The following is a 27,889-nucleotide window of genomic DNA, read 5'->3' on the forward strand; positions in this document are numbered from 1 at the left end:
GAATCCTTGCAACACGCCTGAGGAATAGGCAGAAGATATTATTGTCCCTGTTTGAAAGACATAGAAACATGGGCCTTCAGGAGGGGAAGGGAAGGACTTGCCCATGGTGACATGTTTGTAAGTGGAGAGTTCAGGCAAATGCATATGGAAATTAACAAGGATGGAATTAACAAGAGGATGGAGGAGGTTAAGGTCCCATCTCCTTGGGTTTTCTTCTTTTTCTTTTTCTTCTTTTCTCTTACTTTGTACAGATGCTTTCAGAAAGCTAGGGTTCATGAGGAGTGAACAAATAGCTGGCTGCATGGGGCATAACTGTGAGCTCCACTCCTGATGGTCCAGGATGTGGGCCGTGAACAGCCAGTTCCTGCTATCGGGAGTGGAAGGGCTTCCTGTCGTCCCTGCCCCACTGCGTCTGAATTCTCTGCTGCCACTTACAGCTGTGGATTCTGGGCAGGCCCCTCCCCTTGGTTTCTTTTTCTCCAAAACAGGGATAATGGCTACCTCACAGAGATGCTGTGAGAGCCAGGTGTGTAGCAGCTGTGAGGCTGCTAGGTGCCACAGTGGGGATGTTCCTCACCATTCTTTCTAGCTTGACCACTGTCAGTTTCAACCTCTATCTGGAGTCTTCAAAAAGCTAATGGGTAGTGTGCATTTGTTTTGTTTTTAACATTTTATTTTATTTGTTTACAAGGCAGAGTTACAGAGAAAGGGAGAGACAGAGAGAGAGAGATCCATCTTCCACCTCTGGTTCAATCCCCAAATGGCTGCAACAGCCAGGGCTGGGCCATGCTGAAGCCAAGAGCCAAGAGCTTCATCCAAATCCCACATGGGTGCAGGGGCCCAAGCACTGGAGCCATCTTGTGCTGCCTTCCCAGGTGCATTAGCAGGGAGCTGGATGGGAAGTGGAGCAGCTGGGACTGGGCCTTCTAAGGAAGGCCTGGATCACAAGTGGTGGCTTAAACCAATGTGCCACAATGCCAGTCCACATGCATTCATTTTTAATTCCATTTTCCACAAACTTTTGGAAGTGCCCTTGTATAAGGAGTATGTTTTGAGATAGTGAGTGATGCTGGAAGGCCAGTCAAGGCTTCCCTTCCTTCTCAGAGGGAGCTTAGAACCCTAGAGGAGGCAGGTGCTTCTCCAGCCAGACATAGTGAAGACAATGCAGAGAGAGAGAGAGAGAGAGAGAGAGAGAGAGAGAGAGAGAGAGAGAGAGAGAAATGGCTGTGGTGATGGCTAATACTCAGGCTGGAGGAAGGAGGCCCCAAGAAACAACAGAGTAGGAAGTCTGTGCTGGTGCTGTGGCATAGCAGGTAAAGCCACTGCCTGTGATACCCGCATCCCACATGGGCCCTGGTTTGTGCACAGCTGCTCCACTTCTGATCCAACTCCCTGCTAATGCACCTGAGAAACACAGAGGAAGATGGCCCAAGTGCTTGGGCCCTTGCCACCCTTGTTGGAGACCCGGATGTAGCTCCTGGCTTCTGACTTTGGCCTGGCTCAGCCCTGGCTGTTGTAGCCATTTGGGGAATGAACCAGCAAATGGAAGATAGCTCTCTCTGTCTCTTTCTTTCTATCTCTCTCTGTCTCTCCCTCTCTTTGTAACTCTGCTTTTCAAATAAATAAATCAATCTTAAAAAAAATAAAAAAAGAATAGGAAGTCAGCCCAGGGGTACACACCTGAATCTTCAATGTTTTTATTTTTTTTAAATGTGACTCAAGTAGTGATAAATTGTAGGATTGAAAAGAGCCAGGATATAATCTCTATATTTCCTTGTTTGCTTAAAGAGTAACCAAAAAAAATCTTCAGGTCCAGTGAACCCCTCACCTGGATTAATACAAGCTGCCATTCGTTGGTCGCCGCACTACGCGCTCTCTGTAATGCCCCAGACGCCCTAGGAAATAATCGGTCTTGTTCTCATTCACTCCAGCAGCAAGCTCAGGTTTAAAGCCACACAGCCAGGAGTGAGCTGGGGGTGGGGTGTCTGAACCCGGGTCTGCGAAGGGACATTTTCCAGGCAAGTTCTTGGTGCAGCGCCTTGAGGAAGCAGGTGGCAGGCACTGGGGTGGGAAACTCCCTGGCAGTGGTCTGCGCGCTGGCTGCCCGGTGGAAGTTCCACTTTTTCCCTTTTCCGGGCAGGCAGCGAGCTTCTCTGTTTGTACTTGCTCCTTGGGTGGCACCTCACCCCGTGTTTATGGGAGAGGCTGTGTCGCTGGCCCTGTTGTGTGTGCAGTTCATCCAGACTTGAAAAGCGACTGCCACTTCACCTGCACAGAGTGTCAAGGTTTCACGGTGATCTCTTCTCTATCTTGTTGCTGCCAGTGGCAGACGGTGCTGGACTTCTGGCCTCCGTCTAGGGGTAGCTGGCTTCCTTCCCCAGGGCTTCCCAGCGTGGGGGAAACACCCCATAACGTTGTGTGTCGCTTGCAGTGCATCTCGCGGGACCCCGTAGCTTCCGGAGAAATTTGGCAACCAATGAAGCGGGATTGGGAAACCGTGCCCGCATTCCTGAGGCCGCCGAGTTGCGCTCACACCCACGGGGATGAATCACGGCGCTTCTGGCGCTTCCGTTCCCAGAGCCGGCGGGGTGATGTGCACCGCCGGGGAGTGGGGGTGCGCGGGTGTTCGCCCTTTCTAACCCCTTCTGCCGGTCCCACAGGTAAGGCAGCGGGGGGCTTCTGTGAAGTAGTCGGGTTTTCCGGGCACTCCTGATCCAGGCCTTCCTTAGAATCCTGGAGAAGGGTCTCAGAGAATGGGTAGTCCAGTTTCCTCACCCAGAGAGGAGTCCGTTCACCAAATCTCCAACAGGTGCTTATGCCCTTCCTGTGCCGGTGAAATGTCCTTCCCTCCGCACAAGGTGGCCCCTTCTGGACCCAAGCAGCTTTAACACCGTCCACCATGATATTTAGGGAAGTTCAGTGACTCTGATTTACTTTTCTTTTCTTTAAGATTTATTTATTTATTTATTTGAAAGGCAAAGGTACAGACAGAGAGAGGGAGAGGGAGAGAGAGAAAGAGAGAGATCTTCCATCCGCTGGTTTACTCCACAAATGACCACAACAGCCAGAACTAGGCTGATCTGAAGCCAGGAGCTTCTTCAGGGTCTCCCACGTGGGTGCAGGGGCCCAAGGATTTGGGCCATCTTCCACTGCTTTCCCAGGCCATAGCAGAGAGCTGGATGGGAAGTGGAGCAGCGGGGACTCTAACTGGCGCTCATATGGGATGCTGCACTACAGGCAGAGGCTCAACCCACTGTGCCACAGCACCAGCCCCGCCTCTGTAATTTTCACAACCTGACCCAAATTTCTACTCTTGGAGCAGTAAAGAATAAGTGACATTCATTTTCTGTGCCTGGCCCTCGGGTGTTTGAAGTCAGCTTTCCTATCCTCCAGCTCCTTCCCCTCTCCGGCCCTCTCCCTGCCTCTTCCCATGCCTTCCTCCAGATGAAACAGCCCTGGTCCTTCATGCTCCTCTCTGTGCCATCCTCACACCATGTGACACCCTGTGTTGGGACATTCTTTCCGCCAGTGGCCCAGTGGAGCCAGTGACCAGGCAGTCTCGGGAGATCGCAGCCCAGGACCCAGGGGAAGCTGTGAAGGAAGGGCTTTGCCCCTGCAGCCTTGTCTCGGGACTTCTCTGCCTGGGAAGGCAGGCAAAGCCCTCTGCCCCTTACCTCTCTGCTCATTTCCTCTGTCCTAGGAGCAGGTGGCTTCTGGGTAATACTTGGTAACAGAGACCATTCACTGAAGGTGAGTTACTTCTGTCCTGACGACATGTAAACGAGGCAGGTTTTGCTATTTTGCTTTATTAATAAGGAAACTCAGGCAGAAGAGCATATGCACAATACAGAGGTGGTTAATGGCACATCTGGAGTTACATGCTGTTGCTGGGCCCACATGATGCCACCAACCATATGAACTTCCTACGCACAGTGTTCTAAATACTAGCACACTTGGGGACAGGTTCAAACTACAGCCCAACTTCTCTTTCTTTTGTTCAGTTAGAGCATCAGAAATAGTCTCTCAGGGCCGGCGCTGCGGCGTAATGGCTGTCTCTGCCTGTGGTGCCAGCATCCCAGATGGGCGCTGGTTGTGTCCCAGCTGCTCCTCTTCCAATCCAGCTCTCTGCTATGGCCTGGGAAAGCTGTGGAAGATGGCCAAAGTCCTTGGGCCCCTGCACCCTCATGGGAGACCCAGAAAAAGCTCCTGGCAATGGATTGGTCCAGCTCTGGCTGTTGCAGCCATTTGGGGAGTGAACCAGCGGATGGAAGAAGACCTTTTTCCCTGTATCTCCCTCTCTTTGTTGTAACTCTGCCTCTCAAATAAATAAATAAAATCTTTTTAAAAAATAGTCTCTTGTGATGGGTACTTGGCCTAGCAGTTAAGCTGCTGGTTGAGATGTCTGCATCCTATATTGCAGTGTGTGGATTTGATTTCAGACTCTTGCTGGCTTCCAATTACAGCTGCCTGCTAATCCACACCCTAGGAGGCAGCAGGAATGGCTCCAGTGGTTGGTCCCTGCTACCCATGTGATACTGTGTTTCTCCTAGTTCTTGGCTTTAGCCCGGTCCAGCCCTGGCTGTTGCAGGCATCCAGGGAGTGAACCAGTAGAAGGGGGATCTCTCTTTCTCTGCCTTTCAAATAAATAATTTTTTAAAAGAAATCTCAAGGGTGAGGTTTTTTTTTTTAATTTATTTTATTTATTTGAAAGAGTTACAGAGAGAGGCAGAGACAGAGAGAGAAGTCTTCTATCTGCTGGTTCACTCCCCAGATGGCCGCAATGGCTGGAGGTGTGCCAATCCAAAACCAGGAGCCAGGAGATTCTTCCGGGTCTCCCACACGGGTGCAGGGGCCCAAGGACTTGGGTCATCTTCCACTGCTTTCCCAGCCATAGCAGAGAGCTGAATCAGAAGAGGAGCAGCCGGGACCAGAACTGGTGTCCATATGGGATGCTGGGGCTTCAGGTCAGGGCTTTAACCCATTGTGCCACAGCGCCAGCCCCATAATTTTTTTTTTAAAGTCTCTCAACTGAGTCCAAGTAATGATAAGACATTGCTTTTATCCAATATCATGTGTGTTTAGTTTTGGTATCTGACATCTTGACTGAGCCTCACTCTTTAGGAAAGATAATATCAGGACTGTGCAGATGAAGAAAGTGCAGGGGAGTGGTTTGTGATCAAGAGAGCAGGACTCTGCCCGTGTCCTGGCAAAGACGCTTTCCGTAGCCCTTGAGCTGCTCTCCCCGTGGGCATGGATGTCCAGGCTGCTCCCCTCCTGCCTCTGCTGCAGTCCACGTGCCCAGGGCTGCATGTGCAGAAGGCCTCGGTCTGCCCCTGCGCTCAGCAGTAATGAGTCACTAGACTCACACTGGGGCGAGGAAGAGTGGGAGACAGGAAAAGTCCACAAGTGGGGGAGAATGAGGAAGGCAAGAAAGAAAAGACGTCATTGTTCTCTTCTGGGATGTAAGAAGGCAAGAAAGTCCCCCATTGTCCCACTGGACTAGGTGGGATGCGAGGCTAGATTCGGGTGAGAAGTCCTGGCTCTGTGAGCTGACCTTCCCTGTAACCTTTCAGACCCTGACGGATGGGAAATGAAACTGCTGCAAAGCTTCTCGGAGGTGGCGGGAGGCGGCCAGTTGGAAGGCAACCAGGCACCAACAGAACCAAAGGCTCAGTGCCCTGCCCCTCCCTGCCCCGCCCACCCTCCTGACGTGGTGCACACTGTTGACACTCACTACTCACCCATTCATCTAACCAGCCAGCCAGCCAGTCATCCTTTACTGAGCACCTGCCATGTGCCAGGCCTGTACTGGACTGAGCGGGTCCAGAGGCGTGTCACACCTGGCCCCTGGTTGTGAGTGTTGCACAGTCCACATAACAGCGACTACCTGGTGTGGGCTTGGGACACAGGTGGTGAACAAATGAGTCATTACAGTAAGCGGTTATAAAGCACCGTCCCCCCCCTCCCCCCATGAATGTGTATCATTGTCTTGGAGTTGCAGAAGGCATCCGTAGAAAAACTTAACTTGCTCTGAAACTTGTCTGGGTTTCCCATTGATGAGTAGGAAGAGCTTCGGAAATGGGGGCAGGGACCATGTCCCAGGAGGTAACATCTACCTTTAGAAAAGATGGGAAATAGATGAATCTGTGTGGAAAAGACAACCTAAAGAGGTAACATTTGAGAAACAAAAACAACTAACCAACGACCTAAAGAGCTAACATGGAAGAATGCTAACCTAGGCTGGAGGTGACCTTCCAAGAAGGCTACTCCAGTCCCTCTCCCATGTTTTGAGTCATGGGACTCACTTCTGAAGACTGACGGATTCTCTCCTCAAGTAAATGCAGCGGTGCACAGACAGACTGTATTTTGTAGTTTCCAGTGGGGGTATATGATACTGGAAGTTATTTACTTCAAGGATGCGCGTGTCTCCAGTTCAGAATCTTGGCTGGAGCTCACCTCATTTAAGAGAGTCAAGGAAATGATTTAAGGACCCGGACAGTTTGTGAACACACAGGGCACTTTGGTCTTGAGAAGGAACTCAGAAAGCAGCTGCCTGGGTTCAAATCCTGACTTCACCATTTCCGCCAGCTATTTGACTTCAGTAGATCACCTACTCTCCCCGTGTCTCTGTTATCTCATCCATAAAATGGGAATTGTAACAGTAGCCTATTTCACAGGAGTGCTATCGAGATTAAGAGTTAACCCATGGTAAAAACTTAGGGCAGGTAATGTACCTGGGAAAGCAGCAGAAGATGGCCCAGCTGTTTGGGCCCTGCCATCCACATTGGAGACCTGGATTTGGTCTGGCCCAGTCCTGGCCGTTGGGGCCATTTGGGGAATAATCCAGTGGATGGAAGATTTCTCTCTCTCTCTCTCCCTCTCTCTTGCTCTGTCTTCTTTGTGTGTGTGTGTCACTGCCTTTCAAATAAATCTTAAAAAAAAAAAAAGAAAACTTAGAGAGCAGAGGTTAGCATATTGTTCTTATAAAATGCTCCATAAATAGGCTTTGTGGACTAGGTAGCAAAATTTGAGATAGTGATTATGGAGATACTTACATAATTATGTAACAATGTAAAAGCTAATAAGCCAGAATTTGGCCAGTGGAACACAGTTTGCTAACCCTTAGCTCAGAGTAGCACCCGGCACACAGCAAGCACTCAGTAGCTGCTAACTTTTGCTGCCCAAACCAGGGCTGTCTTGACTGTGGTGAACTGCTTCTTTTCCATGCTGCATAAATAACAGAAGGTGCTGGCTTCCCGATGAAGCCAAGCTGTTTGTTTAACAGCGAGCCAAGCTTCTGAAGGCGTGCACGGCCTCCCTGCCCATCCCTGTTTCAGGGAACTCCCTTCCATGCAGAGCTTGAATAAAGCACACAAAGCCTGAATTATTTTCAGGGGAACCTCAAGCCAGGTGCCAAGACAAGGCAGGAAGGAGAGGCTAGAATCGGCTTCCCAGGCTTGGTTTCTGAATAGGGCTGGAGACACAGGGAGGGGAAATGGGCCTTCCCCAGCTGCCAGGGTTCCCAAGCTCTGGGGCACTCCACTGTCTGCCAGCTGCAGGGTGCTGGGAGCGTCCTCCCGCTCGCACCTGTACGACACCGGTTCTGCCGGGTCAGCCCCCTTCTGCTCACACCCACCTGGCTCAGAGCTGCCCTGCCTGGGACAGTTCCAGCACACTCAGCCACAGTGTGTGACAGAAGGGACAACAGCGTCCAGGCCCAGGTTGGGGACACAACTTGTTTGAGATCATGTGACAAGCAGAGCCATGCAGGGATTCAAAGCCTGGGGCCCTGCTTTCCCCCTCACCTGCATGCGGGCAGCTGTCTGTCTTTGGCACAGAATGGAAATCTCAGAGGAGCCGTCCAGGGCAGTGTTTAATGCACACAGGGTGCAGCTGGATCGGACCTACAGATGGCTCTTTACAGAGTGCTCACTTGTTCATTAGCGCCTCTACATGTCAGGCTTTGTGCTGGGCACGGAAGATGAAAAAAGAGCCGTTACTGCTTTCAAGGAGCTCAACTTACAACTGGTTGTGATTCCTGTTTCTCACTGGTCTGTGTGCACATTTTTTTTTTTACTTGATAGAGTTAGACAGTGAGAGAGAGAGAGAGACAGAGAGAAAGGTCTTCCTTCCGTTGGTTCACCCCACAAATGGCCACTACGGCCGGCGTGCTGTGCCCATCCGAAGCCAGGAGCCAGGTGCTTCCTCCTGTTCTCCCATGCAGGTGCAGGGCCCAAGCACTTGGGCCATCCTCCACTGCCTTCCTGGGCCACAGCAGAGAGCTGGACTGGAAGAGGAGCAACTGGGACAGAACTGGTGCCCATATGGGATGCCGGCGCTGCAGGCAGAGGATTAATCAAGTGAGCCACGGCGCCGGCCCCTGTGTGCACATTTTTAAATAGTTTGTTTTATTTATGTAAAAAGAACAGAGTTCTTGAATTTCATATATACTTTTTGTTTAAAGATTTATTTATGTATTTGAAAGGCACAGTTACAGAGAGGCAGAGGTAGAGAGAAAAAAAGATATCTTCCATTGGCTGGCTCACTCCCCAGATGGCTGCAATGGCCAGAGCTGCACCAATCCGATGCCAGGAGCCAGGAGCTTCCTCCCTGGATGCAGGGGCCCAAGGACTTGGGCCATCTTCCACTGCTATCCCAGGCCACATCAGATAGCTGGATCGGAAGAGGAGCATCCAGGACTAGAACCGGCACCCATATGGGATGCCAGCTCTGCAGGCAGCGGTTTCACCTGCTAAGCCACAGCGCTGGCCCCAGTATACTTTTTTTTTTTTTTTTTTTGACAGGCAGAGTGGATAGTGAGAGAGAGAGAGACAGAGAGAAAGGTCTTCCTTTTTGCCGTTGGTTCACCCTCCAATGGCCGCTGCGGCCGGCGCATCTCGCTGATCCGAAGCCAGGAGCCAGGTGCTTCTCCTGGTCTCCCATGCGGGTGCAGGGCCCAAGGACTTGGGCCATCCTCCACTGCCTTCCCGGGCCACAGCAGAGAGCTGGCCTGGAAGAGGGGCAACCGGGATAGAATCCGACGCCCCGACCGGGACTAGAACCCGGTGTGCCGGCGCCGCAAGGCGGAGGATTAGCCTGTTAAGCCACGGCGCCGGCCCCCAGTATACTTTCTAATCACAAGTTTAATCCTCCATTAAATACAAAATACAACAGGTAGAAAGCACAAAGACCACTGTTCCTCAGCTGTATAGACAAGGACTAGAAACAAGAATCAAATCTCAAGATGTCAGTTTCACTCATGTATATTACTTTTGGTTTTTGGTACTCTATATTAGCTACCAGCACATTTGTTTATTCCACAAACAATAGTGAGCACACACTTGTGCCAGGTACTGCACTAGGAGAGTCTCTGCCTTTACGGAAATTATGATCTCATGGGGGAGATAAAGAACAAACAAAGACACAATGTGGCCAGTTCCAAGCCGACCAGTTTGGGAGCGGTATGCTCTTGAGGCATGGGGCTACATAAACACTGTGACAGATGATGAGGGTTCGAGGGGGGCAGAAGCTGGTTAAAGGGGCAGAGAGCAAAGGAAGGGGTTTGCTTTTCGACTGGATGCTCAAGGCCAGCCTTTCAGAGGAGGTGAGACCTGAATAAGATGAGGAAAGCAGAGTTCAGTGAAATATTTAGGCAACAAGCATCCAGGCAGAGGGATTAGCACCTGCAAAAGCCCTGAGTCAGGGCTGTGTTGGGCCTGTCTGAGGAAGGCCAGTCTGCAATGAGCACGGGGCGTACAGAGGCACACAGACGGGGAACATGACTGCAACAGGCACGTGTAGCAGTAGCGGAGAGCAACAGCCAGGCCAGGCTACAGGATGCTTGAAGGGAATCTTAAAATATGAGGGCAGATTAACCATAGAGGTCTGGTTAGAGGGTGGAAAGAGAGGAGAGTCCTGGGGAGGAAGGCTGGAGTGGGTCGGGAGTGTGCAGCCAGGCGAGCCAGACCAGGCAGGCAAGAGGCTCCTGGTGATGGGCCTTGGGAACCAAGGACAGTTTTCTGCTAGGGGACAGGTAACAGAAGCTGGCATTTGTGAAGAAAATGTTGGTGGCAAGACACAGGAGGTAGAGAGGCCACCTGGTGGGGCAGAAAGGACAAGTGCCTGATGTGTGGGGACAGGGGTAGGGGCGGACTCTTTAATAGCCTTGTGTCTCTTTAATGGTGCACACCAAGGCCCCCACACACCCTTCCGTCATCCTCACAGCAGCCCTATGCGGCACATGCAGTGGGGCGGGTTCCTGATGGTGGCAGGTCTTGGAAACTCCACCCATCTTTTCTTCTTGAATCTGGACTGGTCCCTTCTCACTACTAACCAACCGGGTACAGCAGAACTGACACAGAGGGACTGCTAAGCTTTGGTTTCTGTCTGGATCTGGCACATTTGCTCCCTGTGAGAAGTCTGATGATGCTAAGACCACCACGCTGTGCAAAAGTCCCCGAGAGCTGTGTGGCGAGGGCTCAGAGCCAGGGAAGTGTCCAGTCCACCTCCGGCTGATCCAACCCTCCCAGCACAGGGGCAGGACATGTGAATGAAGATGTCCCTTTGGATATCCCATCCAGTCAAGCCTTTAGATGACCCCAGCTCTAGTTGCCATCTGACTGCCATCACATGAGACCCCATGTGAATCCACCGAGTTGAACCCAGTCAACCCAGAGACGATAATTGCAAGATAATGATTGTTGTTGTAAGCCATTAAGATTTGGGAAGGTTGCTTTTGCAACCATAGATAGCCAGAACACACATGATATTATCCCCCAGTTTAAATGGGGAACTGAGGCTCAGAGACAGCAGCAGAACTTGTTCAGAGTCACATGGCTGATAGATGGTAGAGCCGGAGCCAAGGTCCAGGTGTGCTGACCTGCAGAACTGCTGTTGGGACTCTTTGCTGCTCTGTCATTACCATCTCCTCCCACGCTCGAGGTCCAGAAAGGTCAGGAAAGGAGGCAGTCAGCCCAAAGAGGAGGCTGATCATGGTGTTAGGAGCAGTCCAGTTCCCTGGGGAGTGAGAGACATCTTCTCCAGCATCTTCATGCCCAGGGGTGCACCTTCCTGCCTGTCACCACATTCGGCTTCTTCCCCTCCAAGCCCTGCTGTCAACCAGCTGCTCCCCTAGGAAAGAAGAAACTCGCCTCACTGAGCATCACCTGGCCTTTTTATGTGGTGTTAGCCCATAAAATCTGCACAGCAGGTCTGTCAGGTAGGTACTGCCATAGCTGGTGGGAAACCAGCTCAGAGACAGCAAGGGCCTTACACAGACCCACACACAAGCAAGCTTCAGAACCTGGTTCCCATGCAAGGTTTGTCTGTTCTACCACCAGCATTCCTTCCACCAGAAAGTGGGCTAACGTTACACACAATAACATGGGTTTGGGGCAGTTAGCTCACAGATTTGCTTTGCCAGCACAGCGTATGGTGCCACAGAGGGGCTCAGCCCATGCAAGCACCCCTTCCACTTCTTCCCCCCCACCCCCTGATCCATGCTCCATCCCAGAGATATTCATGACCACCCAATAGCAGGTCAATCCTCTGAAGAGAAAAATAATGCTCAATATTTATTGAACCCTAGACAGAAAAGGCTCACAAATGATCAAATTTCACTCTCACAAATATGCTATACATTTGGTAGCATTGTTAGCTCTACTTTACAGATGATGAGGTCAAGGCTCAGGCAAATAACTGACTTGCCCATGATCATACAGCTAGTGAGGCATGGTTTCAGGATCCAAGCCCTGGTGTATTTGTCTCCAAAGTCTGCAAACTGAAATAGCAAAAGCTACCTTTGCCCCTGAACTGGGAGCTCCAATGCCAGGTGCACGCCTGGCAGGCTGCCTGGTGGAGCAGGACTGGGCAGGGTGATTCATTTAGAGAACCGACCTGGGGAAGGAATGAGGTCACATTCCAGGCAGGTGAGGCAAGACAGTCCACACATGACTTCCAAAGACTGCCTCCCTTGGAAAAATACTAGCAGCATTGGATGGATGCTTGTGCCAAATGAGAAAACTGAGTATACAAAAAGGATATCAGTATTGAGCAAGGTATTCAACTGTCCAGGGCTACAGGCCTAAGGGGGACCAATTGGCCCGACTTGTATGAGGATGGGCCTTGAGGCAGAAGCCTTGGGATATCAACCTCCATGGACACATTCATGCCTTGCCCCCTTCTGCTTATCCCCAGTTCTCAGCAGATGAACCTGCTATCCCTCTAGTCCTTTACCCCTCTGTCAACGAGGCTTAAGCACAAATCACACTGGTTAATAAATTCATTTAGCTTACAGATATATTTTGAGTGTCTGTGTTGGGCATTGTGCTAGAAGCAGTGCATATGGTGTGTTCATTCCCCCCAGGACCTTACAGTATGGTGAAGAAGTTAGACATTAGACTGAAACCAAACATTATGCTAGGTGAAGTATAGGGCTCAGTAAGATGAACATCTTTTTTTCTTCTTTCCCTTCTTCCATCCCTCTGTCACTTCTCTTCTTTCCACAAATACCTAGTAAGTAGCTACTAAGTCCCAGGCCCAGTCTAAGCGCTCGAGAAAAAGCAGTAACAGAAAGAACTAAGGTCCCCGCCCTTTCAGAGCTTCCAGGGATGGCTGGGGACTTTGACCCAGGACAGGCACAATCTGTGCAGGAACGCACGAGTCACAATGAGGAGTCTGAATTTTATCTGGTCAGTAAGAGAGAACTCAATACTGACTTCAGGCAAGGGAATGTTCTGAGTGGATCTGTTGCAAGGAAGTCCCACTGGAAAACAAAGTGGAGAAGGGAAAGAGGTGAGGCTGGGGCCAGGAAGGTCAGATTGGAGGCTACTCTGAGAACACGGCAGAGAGCAATGGTGCCCTATACCAATGGAGGTGAGGGGACAGGAAGAGAGCTTCACAGCTCACTCCTACAGGGCTGACCAGGAAGCCCCTGTACCATCTGGAGCACCAGCCAGGGTGATAAGGCAGCACCTCCTCAAATGGATACAAGAAAACTATGTGGATTCATTGATTCAGTGGGCATGGAGGGAAATAAATTATCAGAGCTCTTCAAAGAGTTCATGGAAATGGAATTAACAGACAAGTATATTTTGGTGCAAAAAAAATTTGAAATCAGAGCTGGCATTGTGGTATAGCCGATTAAGCCTCCACCTGCAATGCCAGCATCCCATGTGTGTGCCGCTTCGAGACCTAGCTGCTCTGCTTCCAATCCAGCTCCCTGCTAATGTGCCTGGGAACGTAGTGGAATATGGCCCAAGCGCTTGGGACCCTACACTCACATTGGAGACCTGGAAGAAGCTCTTGGCTCCTGGCTTTGGACTGGAGCAGCTCCGGCAGTTGCAGCTATCTGGGGAGTGAACCAGCAGATGGAAGACCTCTCTCTCTGTTTCTACCTCTCTCTGTAACTCTTTCATTCAAATAAATAAAATAAATCTTTAACTAAATTAAAAAAATTAAAAATTAAAAGATATAAAAACTGAAATCCATGCATGAATGAGTACATATGAAGGGATCTTTAAAAATTCACAGAAAATGTGTATGACAAGAAAGCATGCATGGATTTCAAATTCTCTTGGCACAAAAAGAAACATCTTTTAATTCTATTTCCTCACTAACTTTTTAAAAAGATTTACAGAGAGAGAGAGAGGGAAAGAGAGAGAGAGAAATCTCCCATCCTCTAGTTCACTCCTCAAATGGCCTCAATGGCCAAGTCTGGGCCAGGCTGAAGCCAGAAGTCAGGAACTTCTTGTGGGTCTCCTGTTTGGGTTCAGGGGCTCAAGCACTCAAGCCATCCTCCGCTGGGAGCTGGATTGGAAGTGGAGCAGCCAGGACTCTAACCAGCATCCATATGAATGCCCGTGCTATAGGCTGTGACTTAACCCACTGTACTATAGCCCTGGCCTCTCCCATAAACTTTTTGAAGTATCCTTCTATTACCAAAAATTGCCTTGTGTTGATTACATGGACTTCAGATATCATTTCAAGTCATTCAGAATTGTGTGTGTGTGTGTGTTTTAAAGGTTTATTTATTTATTTGAAAGTCAGAGTTACACACAGAGAGAAGGAGAGGCAGAGAGAGAGAGAGAGGTCTTCCATCCACTGGTTCACTCCCCAGTAGGCTGCAATGGCCGGAGCTGCACCAATCCGAAGCCAGGAGCCAGGAGCTTCTTCCAGGTCTACCACATGGGTTCAGGAGCCCAAGGACCTGCGCCATCTTCTACTGCTTTCTCAGGTCATAGCAGAGAGCTGGATCAGAAGTGGAACAGCCAGGACTCGAACCAGCACCCATATGGGATTCAGGCACTGCAGGCAGTGGCTTTACCCACTATGCCACAGCGCTGGCCCCCAGAATTGTGTTTTATATTGCAATTTCTCTTTCACTTAGAAGCGAGTGACAAACTTGATCATCCATCTACCCAGCTACCACATAGAGAGGCCAGGAGGATATATGGAGGGAGAGGGGTCCCACTGAGCCTAGCCTCCAGCCATCCATGCCAAGTGCCAAGCAGGTGAGCAGGTGATCCAAGGTGCCTCAGACCAGCTGAGCTGCCAGCTGAATGTCACTGTATAGCCCCGACTGAAACAATACAAAGTTGAAGTGTTTTCCCGCTGCTCCCTGCCTGAATTCATGGCCCATACATTTTTTTCATATATAGTAAAATGTTGCTATCTTTGTACTTTTGTTGGTTTTGGCATAACAATAGATAATACGAATAGCCCCATTTGTTGACCCTCAAGGAACATTAACGTTGGTAAGCCCCTGTGCTATCTGGAAGCCTCATCATCTGATCCCTACAGAGGCCAGAGTGCCTGAGTCTTGTCCATTCCACTCCAGCTGACTGTCTAAGTCAACTATAGCAACACTATTCTCCCTTCCAGGTAAATGTGGAGAGGCTTCAAACAATGTGGGCCATGAGTCATAGAGGGGCTCCCGGAGACTGCTGTAGAGACCCATTCCTGGGCATCCAGCCTCTTTCTCTCACACGCTGCACGAGAAAGGAGGAACACAAGCCCTGATTGCCGTTGGCATCCACCATGTGTAGCCAAGGGGAACCAGATTCAGGAAGAGGCTAATGCCACTGAAGGCCAAGATGGAAAAAACCCAGGGCCACAATGACATCATCAAACCACCGAGTCCACCAGCCTGAAAGTCCATGCTACTGGTGGACAGCTGCCATGTGCACTAATTTTGTGCTGTCTTCAGCCAGTTTGTGCAGGGTTCATTGCTTGCTGCATAAGATAACGCACTTAACGCTATAGCCCCTTTCTCTGGAATAGGGACTGTTGGCTGGCGAATTCAATTTCTTCACTTACAGCTGCCCCTGAAATCAACCTATGCTCGTATACTGGAGTTAAAGCCCTAGAAGGGAGAATGGGAGAGAATTCACTTTGATCCACATGTCACGTCGACCATAAATTTTACTTACTACAGGAAACCCATGAAAGACATGCCTCTAAACAGTAAGAGTACTACAAATGAATATTAATAACAATAATTATAAGCAGCATTGCAAATATCATTGAGGAGCTACAATATGCCAAGTTTGTTTAAAATGCAATGGGGATTACCTCATTTAATCCTCACAACAGTTCTATGTGGTTAGAGCTATTTTTATCTCCATTTTACAGAGCAGAAGCTGAGACGGGGAGAAATGAAGGTAATTTTCCTGGGTCACACAGCAGCAAGTAGTGGAACTGGAATTTAAGCTGAGAAAATCTGACTCCAGAGCTTTGCCTCTTAATGATTATGAGCATTCTCAATCAAGAAAACAGCAGCACAAGGAGGAAGAGCACTGGAAGGAAAAATAGAAGGATTCCTAGGCTTCTAGCAGGGGAGGAAGGCTCCTGGGTGAGGGGGATTTGGGCTTGAATGCATCAGTCACAAGGCAGAAGTGGACCCTCCGCATCTGACATGCCCACAAATGCGATTTACTGGTTGTGGTCTATAAATAGCTCTATCACATATTTACATGTATGACTCCATCGTTTCTTTTTTTTTTTTTAAGAATTATTTTATTTATTTGAAAGACAGTTACAGAAAGAGGTAGAGAGAGAGAGAGAGAGAGAGAGAGAGAGAGAGAGGTCTTTCATCTGCTGGTTCACTCCCCAGATGGCCGCAACAGCCGGAGCTGCGCTGATCTGAAGCCAGGAGCCAGGAGCTTCCTCCAGGTCTCCCATGTGGGTGCAGGGGTACAAGCACTTGGGCCATCTTCTACTGCTTTCCCAGGGCATAGCAGAGAGCTGGATCAGAAGTGGAGCAGCTGGGACTCGAACCAGTGCCCATATGGGATGTCGGCACTTCAGGCCAAGGCTTTAACCTGCTGTGCCACAGCGCCGACCCAAACTCCATTTCTATATAATTGCTAATTCTTTTTGCTCCACTATATACTTATCTATTAATTCCATTTTTCCTTGGACTTTTTGAAGAGCCTTTATAGAAAGGGTTTCTTGTTAGAGTGATACCTGTTTTCTTTTGGGGACTTCAAACTGTAGTCTTGCTGACTATGGTAGTGTGCTGGGGGGTGGGTTAGCTGTGGCCCTAGCAACAGGCATCAGAACCAATGCCCCTAAAGCTCGGTTTTCCCTGGACCAGCCCCAGCTTCTCACTCTGGCTGTGCCTTCTTTTGACTGCCTCTGAACTCCCTGTGTTAACACTTTCTCTTTTATTCTTTCTTTTCTTTTTATTTATTTATTTGAAAGGCAAAGTTATAGAGAGAGAGGGAGAGACAGAGATTCACTCCCTGGTTCACTCCCAAAATGGCTGCAATGGTCAGTGCTAGACCAGGCTGAAGCCAGGAATTCTATTTGGATCTCCCTTGTGGATAGCAGGAGCCCAAGTACTTAGGCCATCTTCTGGCATTTTCTCAGGAGCATTAGCAGGGAGCTGGATGGGAAGTGGAGCAGCTAGGCCTGTACCACTGCTCATGTGGGATGCTGGCATTCTGGGAGGTGGCCTAACCCACGGTGCTACAGTACTGGCCCCTGTGTTAGCACTTCTGAGGATAAAGTCAGCATACTGGGGCAAGATGTGGAAGGGCTGGAAATACCAAAATGAGTCCTGCATTTAGTTGAGACAAGACCTTAGTCTCTCCAATGTCCCTGCTACTTCTGTTGGGAGGACAGGTGCTTTGCCGCATACCTGCTATTCTGACTCTTCCTTTAGAGAAGTCAAACTGTTTAGGATTATGGCTGGCCTTCTACCAAGGACACAAGTTGTCAGGTCAAATATCTGGACACGTGAACCTGTATTCCAAACAGACTCAGCTACCTGAGAAATGTTTCTTCTCTCAGTTTTGGTCTGTTCTGAGGACTGAGAAGTGGGAAACCTTGGAACAATGATGACTCCCTACCTGTGAGGCTCTCCAGCATTTCACCGGACTTACAAAGCGTTCAGGTAAGCCTCCCCACCCCCCCAGCCAGTTCAGCTCCCCAACAGTGCAATGCTTCTTACTAGAGACTGACACCACTGAGTGGGAAGTGCTGCTCCCTTAGGAGACCTGGGTCCCATTTCAGGCTGCTGAAGAAAGCTAGAGTTTTTTGCAGGTGACAGATCTTCCCAGGTGATATCCAGACATGCCAGCAGCATAAGAGATCTGCCATGCTGCCTACTTAGCATATTCACTCTGCAAAACAAATCGCAGAAATTGATTGCAACTCCCTCCCATGTCATAGCAACTTTCCTCTAATCAGTGTCTGCGTTGCCTTGTTTTAAACTGTTCCCACAATACTCATGTTCACCTCTCCTTTGTGCAATCACTTATTTATTCATTCAACATGTTCATCCAGTTCACATAAGGGGACTACAATGCGCCACACCCTGGGCAAGATATTGAGGAACAAGGGTGAACATGAGAGTTATAATCCCTGTTATGGTGGCACTTAGCAGGAAGACAGGCAAGTTCCTGAAGAATGGTGAGTATAATTTGTAATGCAAAATCACAGGGTATTATGATGGGTATTCTTAGCAAGGGCTGGGGATGAGGTGGAGCATCTAAATAGACTGGAGAGCGGGGAATGAATGCCTTCTTTAGTAAGTGAAACCCAACCCATGACTTAAAGACGGGCAATACTGAGCCAGGGGAAGAGGAAGAACAGTGTTCCAGGCTCTGGCTGGTGTGCCCACTGCCACTCAATAGCTGCTCTGGCCTCATCCTAGCATGTATACTCTAGTAAGCTAAGAACTGTGTCTCCCAGGTTCCTTGGTAGTAGAGGTCTGGATGTGATTCAGCCCCACTGGTCAGATGCACTCCCGCAGGACTTGGAAGATGGAAGTAATGAAGTGGCCTTACCTCCCTGCTTCTGTGACTTCTGCCTGCCATGCTGTCCATGCAGAGGGAGATCTGGCTCTCTTGAGGCACCTCTTGATTATAGCAGCTTCCTGGACATTTTAACTTCTAGATGGTGGCTGTTTGCTGATTTGAGTTGTTCCTGACCTTGGTAGACAGCAGCTATAGGGTCAGCTCCGTGAGGGCAAAAGAAACAAAAGTTCCTGGGGGTGGTCAGAGCTGCCTGCAGCTCTTGAGGTCTTCGAGTTGTACTTGACATTGCTTCTGAAATCACTTCATACCCTGTAAGAAATAAATTTCTTTCTAGTCTTAACCAGAGTGAATTCTGATTCTAGAATGAGTCTTAATAAGCTTAGAGACCATAGGAATTTCTTATAGAAATGTCCAGTAGAAAGAGAACTTGCAGCATTCCAAGGATGTCCCACGTGACAAGGGTGGAGCCACTCAAGGGTAGAACCACTCAAAACAGGAGAGGTGTGGGGGTGCCAGCTCTCGGAGGGCCTCATGAATGATGCTGGATACTGCTACTAAAAGGGCTATTAGATGGTTTCAAGCAGTTGGACCCCAGGACCGAATCTGTAGTTTGCACAGTGCCTGCTAAGTGGAGAATGGATAGAAGGCCAGAAATGGGCACAGGAACACCATTGGGATCTATTGTGTCTGTCCTGAATTTAAAATATGCCTCATTCCTCCTCATACCCAATTCTATTCTGACACACTGGTATTTACAATTAAGAGGTAAAATAAATAATTTTGTGTAAATTAATCTTTGTTACTCTTTCTTCCATTTTATTCCAAGTAGAGGGTAACCACTATTGTCACTGTCAGTATACCACTTTCCTCTCTTACCTTGTTGTTGAAGGTCACAGCCCTGTAATGAGGCCCTTCCGCAATTTGTTCATTCTCTTTCTGTCCTTCTCTGTCTCTCTCTCGCTCCTCTTCCTTTCCCTTTCTCTCCAGCTATGCACCCTCATCACAATAACTGTTCCCCACCCTGCTCCCTTCATCCCCAGAATGGTAATGTCTCTTGAGTTGTAATTAGCTCTGGGGTTCTGTGCTATCCCTTTTCTCTTGTGACTTCCCTACATTCTGCCCCAATTTTTGTAAGTAGTTCTTTTGTTAAACTCTTCTCAAATTACCTAATTTGAATGTGCCATCTGCTTCCTGCTGGGACCCTGACAATACACAGAGTCCAGTTGTTTGCCTAGAATTTCCCTGCATTCTGGGTCTGGCTGGTTGTCCCTTCATGATGTCATTTAACTGGTTTCTCATTCCTCCATATTTCTGCCAATTGGACCTAGACCTAGAGGTTTGAGGAGATCGAGGTCTCAGCATTTTGTTTAAGGGGGAGAGTAGGGGTAATACTATGTCATAGGTGGCTTCTGTATACTTTCTAAATCATCTCATTAGGAGCCATGTTGCTCTAGTGGGCCAACTTTCAGAGCTGCTGAGGTCGATCTACGGGTTCAGGCATTTCAGCCTTATTGAACCATTAGGAAGTTCCCCCATCAATTTTTCACCTAATGATTTTTTTTTTTTTTTTTGCAGTCATTGGTGATTGTTGGCTAGGTCTGTTATTTCATTAGGGAGTTACAAAATGGTGATGTTCCAACTGTACCTTTCCTTTGTCAGTTATAAACTGGGAATCGTAAACAAAGATGAACTTTCCCTCATCAGCCAATGGCCTTCTCTTTAGTTATTGATTTTCTTCCCTTTTGGTTTTATCTTTGGTTTTCTACTGTTTCATTATGATATGACTTGATATGGCCAGAACTGGAATTTCAAAGTGTTTTTAGTCTATTGTCCCCTCACATCTATGCTATTGTCACCATGTGTATTATATATATTCTATGTGTTATTATTGTCACTTTTATTTCAGTGTTCATTTATAAAATCAGTAAAAAATATTTCCCAGGGGCTGGTGCTATGGTGTACCACTGCCTGCTGTGCCAGCATCCCATGTGGGCACTAGTTCAAGTCCTGGCTGCTCTACTTACAATCTAGCTCTCTGCTATGGCCTGGGAAAGCAGTAGAAGATGACCATGTGGGAGACCTGGAAGAAGCTCCTCGCTCCTGGCTTTTGATCAGCCCAGCTCCAGCCATTGAGGTCATTTGGGGAGTGAACCACTCTCTCCCTCTCTCCCCCCCCACCTCTCTCTCTCTCTCTCTCTCTCACACACACACACACACACACACAAATACACACATGCACACACACACAGACACACAAACCCAGTCTAGTGTTGCTAGTTCAAAAATTTAGTGATTCAAAAATGCTAGAGCCAAGGACTTCACAATTTTCTTGGCATCCCCTTAATGACTGTGAGATGGCTAGTATTGCTCAAACCACTACATCTGCATTCCAGAAAAAAAGTAGAAGGAAGAAAAAAAGGAGGAATATCCAGTACCTGTAGCAGGTTATCTGAACTTGTCCCAGAAATTCCCAGTAGTCTTTTGCAAACATCTCACAACTGTTGAATGGACACCTCACTCTGAATGAGAAGCTAGGAAATGTGTATATATAGCTTGGCTGCACCATCCCAAACGAAACTGCAGTTCTGACAGCAGTGACTTTGACTTGACATCAGCTGAGTTTGCCCTCTCCTGACTGTTCCCTTGGCCTGGGATGGCTTTTTCTCCTTGCCATCTATTGAAATTTGATTCAATTTATTATCTTGGATGCCTAGTAAATACCAAATATTACTAAGGCCTTATGAATAGAAATAAGACAGAGTTGCTCAGATTACTTTTGGTGTCTAAAGACACACAGAGAGTATTGCTTAATGGTTATAGGGTTTGTTTGGGGTTATGAGAAAGTTTTGGAAACAGATCATGGGGATAGTTGCACAACAGTATGTATGTAATTAACACCATTGGATTATACAGTTGGAAATGGTTAAAATGGCAACATTTTGCTCTCCGTATTTTCACACACACACACACACACACACACACACACTCCAGACTCAGAAGGTAAAAATGTCAGCACTGTGTGGCAAATGCAAAGCCAGAAGGAGGGACCCGTCATGGAGGTGCAAGAAGAGTCATCTCAATTGCCTTGGCTTGGAATCCAGGCTCTGCCACCACTAGTTGGGTCTACTGGGCAGCAGATGCTGTGATGGACCAAGAGGTTTGTTGGGAATTTAACTGGAAAGGAGAAGGGAAGAAGCAGGGCTGGGCAGAGGAAGCCATTAGGTTGCAAAACAGCAACAGCAGACCTAGCTCCCATCAGCCTAAGGGGATGCTCTGGAGGAAAACTGACCAGGGGAGGGCTCAGAATTTGGGTAGAAATGTTCTGTTTCTCTACATCATGCTAATTCTCAGCTCCAGTGACATTCCCCATAAGCACCCTCTACTAGATCCAGGCTGAGTTGGACATGGTGCCATGCTGAACCCCAGAACCAAGAATCTCGCAGAGCTAAATTCTGAGAAGCAAGAAACAGACTCTTCTGCAGTGATGTACCCAAATCTTACTCATAAAACAGTCTGGCTTCAGAGTTCAGCCCTCAGCTTAGGCGTTTTTTCCTCTCTGTCTACACTGCCCCAAACTCTAGTGCCAAAAGAGCTTTCTGTTACCTATGTCTGTCCAGACACATGCCACTTTATTTCTTACCTCCCTTCTTTTGTACTCCATTACCTTGTTTTGTCATATAGAACCACCTTATAATGTAAGGATACTGGAGATGTAGGAGAAAGGAAGCAACCCTGGAGATAGTCTATTCTGATGATGGACAGATGGATGAATGGGTGAAGATTAGATGAATGGTCCGGTATCTTCAGATCTTTATCTGGATTCCAGACTCCAAGCCATATATTCTTTTTTTAAAAAAATTTTTAATTATTTATTTGAAAGTCAGGTTACACAGAGAGAGGAGAGGCAGAGAGAGAGAGAGAGAAAGAGGTCTTCCATCTGCTGGTTTACTCCCCAGTTGGTCACAACAGCCAGAGCTGCGCCGATCCGAAGCCAGGAGCCTCTTCCGGGTCTCCCATGTGGGTGCAGGGGCACAAGGACTTGGGCCATAGCAGAGTTGGATTGGAAGTGGAGCAGCTGGGACTCAAACCTGCGCCCACATGGGATGCTAGCACTACAGGTGGCGGCTTTACCTGCTACGTCACAGCACCGGCCCCCATATATTCTTTTTAAAGAAATTTTATGTGTTTATTTTATTTATTTGACGTGGAGATGAGGGGGCCTTTAATCTTCTGGTTCACTCTCCAAATGCCTGAAACAGCCAGGGCTGGGTCAGGTCAAAGCCGGGAGACTGGAACTCAATCTAGGTCTCCCATATGGGTAGCAGGGGTCCACTCAGTTCAACCATTTTGCTGCCTTCCAGGGTGCACATTTGCAGGAAGTTAGATCAAAAGCAGAGCTGGGACTCAAACCCAGGGACTCCAATATGGGACGTGGGCATCTCAAGCAGTGACTTAACCACTACACAAAGTGCCCACCCCAAGCCAGATCTTCTTTCCATTCTTTCCCTTGCATCTTTTGAATTGAAAATCCAGTTTCTCAACTTCCCAACTTTCTCAAACACAATTCACCCTAGAGAGCTTTCTCAGATGGTAATTACGTACCTTGAGAACTCTGAGCTATTCAGAAGTGAGGGCATGCCTTCCAAGGTATGCAGAGCAGTAATTTGTCCAGTGGGTTTCCCAGGGCTCAAGACTCTGTAGGGCCAGCTAATTACAGGCTATAGTACAATTATAGAAAATGACAAGGTGGCAGCTTGATCATATTTTTCACTGTGGAGTTCTAGCTTGTTTCCTACAGTTTTGCCTGACTGGACTGGGAGAAGAATTCAATTTCAAGGCTTTTAAAGCGGGTTTTGTTTAATGCCCTAAATAGCACTTTGACCTCAGAATCAGCCCTAAAGGCATTCGGATCTGGCTAAAAAGGCCATGAGAGTGTTTCAGGCATGGAAAGCCAAGACACTGTGGCAAAAAATGACCTAAATGAAAGATCTCTGAAATGAGATCCCAGTGGAAAGAAGGGGCCACCAAAGAAGGAGGTACCTTTCTCTGAAGGGAGGAGAGAACTTCCACTTTGCTTATAGCCCTGTCTAAATACTGACAGAGTTTGTGGACTCAAAAGGCTCCCATAGCCTTGGTAGTTCATGACAAGAGCCTCAAGTGATCACTGATGTCATAGATGAGTGTCAATTGTTAAATCAACAACAGGAGTCACTGTGCACTTACTCCCCATGTAAGACCTCTGTCCTTAATGAGTTGTACTATGTGAAATAACGGTAAAACTTGTCTTCAAATAGCACTTTATACTTTATGTGTCTGTGTGGGTGCAAACTGTTGAAATCTTTACTTAGTATAGAGTTGGTCTTCTGTATATAAGGATAATTAAAATGAGTCTTAATGAAAAATGGGATGGGAGAGGGAGTAGGAGGTGGGACAGGAGTCAGGGTGGGAGGGCGGGTATGGGAGGAAGAACCGCTATATTCCTAAAGCTGTACCTATGAAAATTGTAGTTATTAAATAAAAGCTAAAATAAATAAATAAAGTGGGTTTTGTTTTTATAGTTAAGTCAATTCCTTGCTCCTCAGAATCTTGATGCCTAAACACAAATGCCCAAGCAACATTTGGATGTCTACTGAGCATTCCAAAGTTAATGTGTCCACCATGGACTCCTGCTGTCCACCCCAACCCACGTCCTCCCCTCATCTTCCCCACCTGATAATGTATTCTTCCAAATCTCAGACTTATTCACGACTCATTTCTTTTGCTCATACTTCACATTCATTCTACCAGCAAAACTCCTCCCTGGTGTCTTTGAAACATCTTCAGAACCTGAGTTGCCTACCAGCTCTAAAGCTCCTACCTTCGCCCAAACCTTCATCACTTTTGCCTGGACTATTTCAAAAGCTTCTAATTCATCTTACTCCCACACTTGCTCACTGAATTAGTTAGCGTGTAGCTATGTACATATGTACATATGTTACACAGAGAGAGCCAAAATAAACTTTTCCTTTCAATTTATTTTCCATGAGCTTCTTGAAGTATCCATATATATAGTGTGTGTGTATATATATAGTGTACACATCTATAGTATACACACACACACACACAGTAGTTTAAATAAGACAAGAGTTTCTCGCTCATATTGCAACCTGGGTGGAAGCAGTTGGGGAGTGTGCGTCAGGCTCCCTGTTTTTGTGGCCCCACCCTCCCTGGGGTATTTCCCTGGCTCGCAGGCTCTGGTATTGTTCACCACCACATCTGCATTCTGTAGGGAAGGGAGGAAAATATGAAGAGGACGGCACACCCTCTTAACTGCCTGGCCCCCAATTGTGATTTATCTGTCATGGGCCAGAGTGGAGGCAGTGTCATCCAGCTACCGGGGAGGTGAGGAGATATGGGCTTGTTCTGGAAAGCCTGGAGTCCAGCTAAAAATCAGCCTCTGTTGCTATGGAGAATGTGTTTTGGGGTTTCTACTGTACAAAGACCAGTGTGTTCTGCTTTTCCTACCGCAGCCAAGGTGACTAACACATGGCAGAGATCAGAGCAAGTCACTGAGTGATTGACGTGATGGCACTCCATGAATACCCACGTAATGCCCACTCACGAGAATCATGCCTGAGTCCGTGCCACCTGGAAGAGACCTCAGAAGACGTTCACCACGATGACTTAAAACTTCATTTTTTTTAAGTGAGGGGGCAGGGAAGTTTCCATTAGGCCGTCTACTGGGCAAGATGGATTAAAACTTCAGCTCCTCTTTGAAATCAGGGGCAACACAGGGATGCATCTGCTTTAAGCCCAGTCCACATCCGAGCTGATGTTCCCAGAACTCTTTTTTTTTTTAATTTTATTTTAAACAGGCAGAGTGGACAGTGAGAGAGAGAGACAGAGAGAAAGGTCTTCCTTTGCCGTTGGTTCACCCCACAAGTGGCCGGTGCGGCAGGTGCGATGTGGCCAGCGCATCGCACTGATCCGATGGCAGGAGCCAGGTGCTTCTCCTGGTCTCCTATGGGTGCAGGGCCCAAGCACTTGGGCCATCCTCCACTGCACTCCCGGGCCACAGCAGAGATGGCCTGGAAGAGGGGCAACTGGGACAGAATCCGGCGCCCTGACCAGGACTAGAACCCGGTGTGCTGGTGCCGCTGGGCGGAGGATTAGCCTATTGAGCCGCGGCGCTGGCCTCCCAGAACTCTTTGGACTTGGACTTTGAAAACAACTGATTCCAACATTTTCCGGATGGCTCAGGCAACCACAGGAATTGGCACTTACAGAGCATCTTTTAGTGGGAGGCACTGAGCAAGTGCCCCCACAGGCAAACAAACTTTCCCAAAGGGAGATCCCGACCAGCGGCCAGCAGAGGAAACCCTGGCCCAGTGGCTCTGCCCAGCTGGTTGAGTCTTGGAGTCACTGCACACCCTCCTACAACAAGGTCCTTCTTGTGATGTGACTGTCGCCTTTAGCCCCCGTTTACACTCCTGTGGAACTGTCGTCTCCCTGCTTTTTACTTGTTGAGTATTGTGGTTAGTGGTGAATTAAGCCTGTGATTATAGAGTGGATTAAAATGATGTCTTTGCAAAAATTAAATAAAGGAAGGAAGGAGGGGGATTGAGGAAAGGAGAGGGGGAAATAGGGAAATAGGATTATCTTCTTAGAGCTGTACCTATGAAATACATGGAATCTGTTCTCTTTATAGTCATAAAAATTTCAAAAGTTTTTTCAATTAAAAAAAAACCTCTTAAAATAAAAGTCCACTACCTATGTTTTAGAACCTCCAAACTGGTAGGGAGGTTTGCTTTTGGGGTGAGTGAAAGGTGGGGAGCCTTGGGGGGAGCTGTTCACTTGAACTAAAGTAGCTCTGAAAACGTGGCCAGGTGTGCCATTGGCTTTGAGACGCACGTTTGCCTTGAAGAGCTGGTGTGGAGACCAGGAGCAGGCAGGTCTGCCCGCGACAGGCAAGAGGGCTAAGGGGGTAGGTTTGGTTGCCCTGGGCAGGCCACTCTCCTGTGCTTGAGGGGCTTGCCAAGAATCCCAGGTGCCTGACCACGAAGGAGAGGGGCTGCGCACACCGTCCACGCTGTGGGAGGTTGCCAGGACAGCCGCACGCCCCTCGGCTGCTGGTGGAAGAGAACCGGGCTTTAGAAGGAACTTCCGGGCCCTCCGGATGACTGGCAGCTGAGCACCGGGATTCCCCAGTTACCCAGGGATCTTGCTACTCTGGAGATCCTGGTCCGCCCGGAGCACGGGGGAGGGGCCTGAGACCTTTCATTGCTAACAAAGTTCTCGTACTGCTGAGGCTACTCCTCCTCCTGGTAACCAGACAGTAGAAAAAGAGACCCCACGGGTCCTGGCTATGGACCCCAGGCAGCCCCAAGCCCTGTGCCTTATGCATTAGGTGTGATGTTATCCACTTTGCACTTGGACTGCCGACATCCGGAGTCCGCCTCTGTTCCCTTGTGGACGGAGACAGTACACCTGGGTTGGAGAAAGGGCCATGTGCGGGGGCGGGAATGATTTTTCACTCCTTCCTGCTCCCCCACTGGCCCCAGATCCCACTCACTTCTTCCCAGGGCCTCTTTTGTTTGTCTAGTTTCTTTATCTTCATACTCTGAAAAACAGAGGTCAGACTGGCCTTGCAGGTTTGTTCAGAGGATTAGGTGAGCTGTCTGCCTTCTTGGAAGCCACGAGAACCTGCCCCCCCACCGTCCCCACTGCCCTGTGCTCCCCCAGCCCTTTGCTTTCAGTCGCGGGATCCCAGTGTCACCCCTCAGACAGGGACCCTCGCAGCCTCCGGGAGGCGGAACCGACGGGCTCCAAAGGAACAAGGGAAACTGGCCCCCAGCTTCCCCCCGCGACGGGAGAGGGCGCTCCCCGGCATCCGCCCGCTGTGGCCCGTGGGCAGCACGGGCTTGTCTCCCGTCAGTGGGGCGGAGGCGTTGTTATTTCCCCTTAGCAGGTGGGTAAACTGAACCCGCAGCAGACAGGCGAGCAGACTCCAACCCAGGGCGGGGAGCATTTTCCCTGTGCTCTAGACATGAGCCTTTAGTCTTAAGAGGATACAGACACATCCTGTGGTTTGGGGCACTTGCATCTTTTGCTTATGCGTTTTGCCTGAGGCGAGAATGATGGAAGAGCTTAGAGGGAAAGGGTTGAAAACGCGGGGCTTCGGAGGATAGATCCCAGGTTGAAGCCCAGCCTGAGCTGTGTGGCCTTGACCTAAATCACCTCATCTCCAAAATGGAATAAAACCCACGACCCACCTCACAGGAGGATTAGCACACTCATCCCCGTGTCTAGCACCTAATGAGCAGCTAAGTCCATCTCAGCCGTAATTACTCATAATGCAGGTGGATCCCGACTCGACCACTTCCTCCGTCTGCAGGTGACACAGCCACTGTGAACCGTGGCTTCCTCGTCTGTAAAACAGCAACGAGACTCCCTTCCTCTGCTTCAGTAAAGATCAAACAGTCCGGCACAGTGACGGCATCTTGTAGTGCCCGCCATGAGAGAGTCCGCGCGGAGAGCACTTCTTGCTGACTCCTGGTCCTTCCTTCCTGCGAGGGGACCACAGCCATGCTGCCCTCAGCGCCTGTCTCCCTCCCCTCACCCTCTGCCTCTGGGGAGCTGAGGTGATTTCT

Source organism: Lepus europaeus, chromosome 5 (assembly GCF_033115175.1).
Source record: "Lepus europaeus isolate LE1 chromosome 5, mLepTim1.pri, whole genome shotgun sequence".
In the NCBI taxonomy this organism is placed as follows: Eukaryota; Metazoa; Chordata; class Mammalia; order Lagomorpha; family Leporidae; genus Lepus; species Lepus europaeus.